The following is a 6548-nucleotide window of genomic DNA, read 5'->3' as shown; positions in this document are numbered from 1 at the left end:
TAATTCCGATACTAAAATAGACATATATAGATTACAACATTTAATTTACAATCATTTCACTATTAAAACTCACTCTAATTTTGTTGAACGCTTGTTCAACTTCGATACAAAAACTTCCACTATTCGGGGACAACGTCCTCTTTGAATGCTGTTCAACTCGGAAAAGAGCAATTGATTGGTGTTTCTTTTTCTTTATACTTCTTTCAATAATTTTAAGAATAGATTGGATAAAAGTTCTCTCATCGTCTCATTACTTTTGTAACGACGAGTGACTTAGGCTAATTGCGTGTGAAGTGGGGTGTGTGGTGATTCTTAATCCGACCACCAGAGGCGCTCCCGATGTATAAAGGGTTTTCGAATCTTTCTGCTTTCCTTTTTAAACGATGTCAATTAACTTTTCAAGACGAAAAGTGAAGCAATCGAAATAGGAAGAAAACGGTATTTTGTAACCACGTTACACTACCCCCATTCTCACCAAAAAAATATATTGACGCAGGAAATATATTTTTTTCTGCAGGTATATGTTTAAAAAATTTACATTTAATTCTAGGTTTTTGCAAATTCATAGGGTACCACAAAAAACGCTTACATACAAACAGTAACGAATTCAACATGTCTTCCCTCTTACCTTATTCAATGCGATTCTGAACTGCATCCTAATCCATTGCCAGTCATCCATCGGTCTTCTGTAGACACCGACATTCGATCCGGCATAAATTCCTATACACTACTTCCTTATTGATTTATTTTTGTCTTCCCTCTATCTTACACTATTAGCATGCACTTGATCTTCGACTATTTACGGAACTCTTCTAAATCTTCTTCATCTTAACATTTTCTTTTGCTGTTGCGAATCACTACATCTTCTTTAATTTTCCCAATCACTCTATTCCTCTTCTTCAATATTCTCTCACTATTTCTGGCCTTCCATAGCCCACTCAGATAACAATCCGAGAACATGGCACTAACCGAAATACAGAACTTGAATTCCGTGGTCAAATAACAATTCGACCTAATCTCGCGACGACCGCACCGAAACTGAAGCCTGTGCTTCGATTTTCAGATTACAATCCGAACAAAGAAACCTACAATGACTACCTATCATCTACATGACCGTCCATAAACTCCTCCTACGCTTATCCCTATGTACAAACCCCTAGTAGTGATCCGGTATTCTATTCGCGACGGTACTTTTCCTTCCAGCTTCACTTTACTACTACATTCCCATCTATATCGAACTAACATATCCAACTCTATGCTGTCAGTTAGTTCTCCGTCGCGAACCAATATGGCTTATCGTAGTTCGTCGTAAACGTCGCGAAAATCGTTTTAAATTTATTGAAATACGGTTTAATTTAGTGAATTCAAGTGGAAAAATCTAACTATTAGTGGAGTTGTTGGGTAATTCTACGGAGTTGCTTCGAAAGTTTATCCAAATACGGTATTTATCTGAATGTTGGGTTGAGCTATATTTTTTTGTGGGGCTTTTTTTTTAGTTCTAGTGAGTTGGAAAAAAAATGAAAATCAGAAGCTAGCTGAAAAAGTTGGTGGAAAAGTACGTGATACATAAGAAGTATCTTACTTATCTATAATAGAAAAAAGTGAAAATAAACCTATTAATGAAAGTTAATTATCTACGTCTTATATACAAGTTATTTACAAGTGCCCAACGAAAATCAGAAATCTATTTACATACCAAAAATATTTATGAATGTGTGCGTAACCTATCAACCTACAATCTACCGTATGAGTATGTTGTACAGCGTATTTACATATTTCTGTATACGGTCTGAGATGACCTTCGTCGAGGTTAAATTTTTCCTGATCTCGACAACGGAGGCAAAAGTGGTAGAGCTCTCAACGTTGGAGTTATATACCTCCAAGAGTGTTTATTTACTGATGGTTTATGTGCAAAGCGCACCGACATAGCTGGTCGAATTATTGTATATTTCTGAGCTGCGTATGTGTGGATTTAACGTTGATGAAGAAACCGCAATTTGTGATTCCAATGAGCTCTTTAAGTATGATGGTGTGCCTCCAATAGTATTTATTGTAGTTTTGGTGTACCGGTTGATCGGTGAATCTACTTGATCTACGTATCTATCTTATAAAGTGTACATGTCGTCTCGACAACGGAGGAAACAAACAGATGACATCTCGACGTTGGAGTTTGGTTGTTGACCTTCAGAAGTGTTTCATGAGTTTATGTTGTTTATGCGCACTCACAGAGCAAGTGCGCCGACATAGCTTGCAATCCGGTGTTTTATTTACGTTGCAGATCTGCTGACCGGAATACTCCCAGACGGTTTCCAGATAAATCTTCAAGTTCGTAGCAGTTTGTTCCGCGCTTGGCTACAACTTTAGCGGGTGAGTACGTGTCAGCCAACTTTGCATTGAAATTTTTCGCTTTATTGGACAAAAAGAAATTTTTCTTGAGTACGATTTCTCCGACTTTAAAATCTGAATTGGCGGCTCGTGACCGTAGGTTATAATACCTACTGTATTTATCATACGCCTTCTTCAAATTTGTTCTCACTTGCTCATAAACAAGTTTCATTTCGTCGTTTAAGGCTTTTGTATCGTAGTCCAGTTCTGTAGAAGCTTCTCTTATCCTCGCGTACTCATCTCCTGCCCCAACATAGTTCCTACCGTGATTTATAAAATACGGAGTAAACTCCGTGGATTCATGTACGGCCGTCCTTATAGCCATCGCGACCTCTTGAAGGTTACTATCCCATAGTTTTTGATCTCCTCCTTTCAAGTACGAACGAATTGCGGCTACGATAACCCGGTTGACTCGCTCTGTAGGGTTGTTCGCTGGGTGGTAGTTCGCGTTTTTCCAATGGCTTACCTTGTATTTTTGCAGTAATGCCTCAAACAACAGGGACTTGAATTGGGGTCCATTGTCGGAGATAAGAATCTCTGGCACGCCAAAAAGTAGGAACACCATGGATTCAAGAAATTTCACCAACGTCGCAGTTTTGGCTTCCTTCATCGGCTGAATCATTACGAACTTTGAAAAATGATCTGTAACTACCAGTAGCGTAGTGTTTCCAGACTTGGACCTGGGAAATGGACCCACGAAATCCACAGAGACCATTTGCCATGGCATGTCAGCAATCTTGGGTCGTCCCATCGGTGGGACCCTGGCGCTATTTGGAAATTTGGAAGTTTTACATGTGTCACAGCCTCGACAATAACGTTTTATTTCAATGCTCATACCAGGCCAGTAATATTTTTCCTGAATTTTTCGCAAAGTTTTGTAAAATCCAAAATGAGCAATGTTATGTTCCGCTTCCAGGATTTTGATACGATCCGCTTTCGATGGAACCAATTTCCATTCATAACGAGGATCTTCGGATTTGCCAGCTGGAACATACTTGTAGATTTTACCATTCACAATCTTGAAGTCTTTATATTTTTCTGCTTTAGCTTCAATATTTGTTTTTAAACGTTGAAGATCTAGATCTGCGGAAAGCACGTTCACTTCAACGGCTCTAGATAAGGCATCAGCGATAACGTTAAGTTTCCCCTTACGGTATTCCAAAATAATGTCGTGTTGTTGCAGCTTAAGTGCCCACCTTGCAAGACGAGCGGAGTTGCCTTCGACGCTGATCTGGTTGAGCCACTTGAGAGATTGGGCATCGGTGACTACACGAAACTGCGTTCCTTCTACGAAGTGACGGAATTTCTCAATCGCAAGGATTACAGCAAGACATTCCCGTTCCGTCGCTGAGTATTTCATCTGTGTGGCAGAAAACTTTCGTGAGAAAAACGCTATGGGCCGACGTACACCTTCCTGGTACTGAACCAATACGGCTCCAGCAGCAACTGCTGATGCATCAGACTCGATGACGAACTGCTTACTAAAATCCGGGTTAGCGAGGACAGGTGGGGAGGTGAGTATCCCTTTTATACTGTTTAGTGCCTGCTCTGCTTCTTCACTCCAAATCAGTCTACTTTTATTCTTCTTAAGGAGATTGGTAATGGGAGCTAGTATCGTTGAATAATTTGGTATGAATTGTTTATAAAATCCTATCATTCCTAATAATCTCCTAACTTCCTTCAACGTTTTGGGTGACGGGTATTTAAGAATCGGGTCTAATTTCCCGCTGTCGATGGATAGCCCCTCTTCAGATAAGATATATCCCAAATACGATATCCTTTTCTGGCAGAACTTAGATTTCTCCACGCTTATCGACAGGTTGGCTGCGTCAATCGATCGGCGATCGTTCTCAGTAGTCGAAAATGTTCCTCTAGCGTTTTAGAAGCAACCACGATATCATCTAGATATACAAATACCTGGGGTTCGAGGTCGAATCCTAAAACACGGTTCATGAGCTTGGTTTGGGTAACTGGTGCTCCGGTAAGCCCAAATGGCATCACTTTGAAGCGGTATAGAGATTTGCCAGCTCGAAAGGAGGTATAATCCCGACTTTCTAACGCTAACGGGATTTGCCAGTACGCTTTGGATAAATCGATTATCGAAAAGTACTTGGCCTTTTCGATTCGACCCAAAATAACTTGCATGTCAGGAAACGGATAGGCTTCTTTTTTGGTAACCTCGTTTATCCTTCGACAATCGAGACAAAGTCGCCACTCGCCCGAAGATTTCTTCACCGGTAGGAGCGGATTACACCAGTCGGATGTAGATTCTTCTATAACGTCCAGTTCCTTCATTCGTTCAATTTCTTTTTCCATCTCTTTCTCGATAGCGGGTGACCAGCGGTATCTAGGAGGCTTTTTAGGTTTCTCTCCTTCCAGTATCTCAATTTTGTGCTGCAAAACGGACGTTCTACCTAGCTTTCCGTCTCCTTTCAGATGGTTGACGATCTTGAGGAGTTCAGCTCGCTCGCTTCTCGTCAGCTCATGTTCGGTGATGATTTTTCCCACGTCTGGATTGTCCGGAGATTCCACTGATGGCAAATCTAAGCTGATGTCCTCTTCAGGGTTTGCGGTTTTGATTACGTCCGTTGTACGTTCCAAAACAAGATTAATTTCGACGCCTTCTTCTGAAAAATATCGATCGACGCAGTTTAAGTCTACAGATTCGGTTCCAACACAATTCGTTTCTAACCGCGTGAGTATCCCATTACTCTCTAACGCGGGAGTTATTCGAAAGGTTTTCCAAAAGTCGTTGCCCAAAATTAGCCTTTTCGCTAAATTTGGAACGAACAATGTAGGGACTACCTTTGTTGTTCCCCTAAACGTATAAGGCATGTGAATCAAACTAACGCAATCATGTGGAGTTCCGTCGGCCGTCCGAATTTGAATATTGGTGGCTGTTTTTGGGAAATTGTGCTTATCCAGAACCTTTTGGTCACTCAGGATGCTCGCTGCAGCTCCTGAATCTAGAAGTCCTTTTACTTCAGTCCCGAGAATCTCTACGGTTATGTATGGGCATCGGTTTTCCTTTACATTGATCGTCATAATTGGTGGAAACTTTTCGTAGATTAATGAACAGGGAGTCGATTCTACGGTTGTAGAGGGGTTACTCCCTAATTTCCCCCCGACATCTCGTTTTTTGACTCCGGTTGAGAGTGTCGATGGTTTCCAGGACAATTCATCACGACCACTTCAGGTTGTCCACAAATATGGCAGAATAATCTCTTATTTTTGGAACAGTCTCTCCAATAATGTCCAAATTGGCGGCAGTTCCAACAGAGAATTGATGATGGTTGTCCGTTGATTGGTTCCATGGAGATCTCCTTCTTCCCCTCTCCGGTGGGTAGGTTAGCTGTTGGCTGTGGGTTTCTCTGCCTTCCTCTCGTAATGGCGTTGATTTCAGGATCTTCCAGCTCTTGTTCATCCTCGTTTTCGTGGTCATCTATACAGTGTACATTATACGGTCTGCTTCGTTGTGCATATGAGCGGTATACTGATTTATCCAACTCATAACACAAACTACTCAGTGTTTCAATGTCCATGGTTTCAGTATCGATGAACGCCAGATGGGGTCGGTACCAGTCGCGCATGTTATCCAGCAAAATACTACGTTTAGCTCTCTCCGACATCGGTCTTGATAACTGCTGACATAGACGCTCAATTTCACCCATAAACGTGACAAAAGTCTCGTTCGGCATTTGCTTACGATCGCGTATCTCTCTTTCAATAACTTTGTCCTTGTTTGGTACCTCGAAACGTAAACGAAGGTAGTATTTTAGAGTTTGCCAATTCGTAAACTTGTTACTAAACGTGTAGTACCAGATTTCAGCTGGAGATTCAGGTCGGAATAAGAAATTTGCCTTACTAAGAAGTTCTTGTTCCGATACCTGGTTATTTCTTGCCAAGACGTCCACCCTTTTCAAGAATTCCTCCACCGACATTCCCTTAGGGTCTCCACTGAATCTTATTGGCCACTTGTTTATTGGAATTTTGTTCTGATTCTGAAAATAACGGTTTTCGCTGTTCATCATGATCGGTGGACGCATCTGGGATCTATCATCCAACTGCGGATTCTCTGGTACTGATGCTGGACGTTGTTCCATTCTACTGTTGATCTGAATGGGTGTCGATGTTCTGTTGTCAACTCGGCTGTATCCGGTTCC

This window comes from Aedes albopictus, chromosome 2 (genome assembly GCF_035046485.1).
Source record: "Aedes albopictus strain Foshan chromosome 2, AalbF5, whole genome shotgun sequence".
Classification (NCBI taxonomy): Eukaryota; Metazoa; Arthropoda; class Insecta; order Diptera; family Culicidae; genus Aedes; species Aedes albopictus.
Note: the sequence above shows the minus strand (reverse complement) of the source record.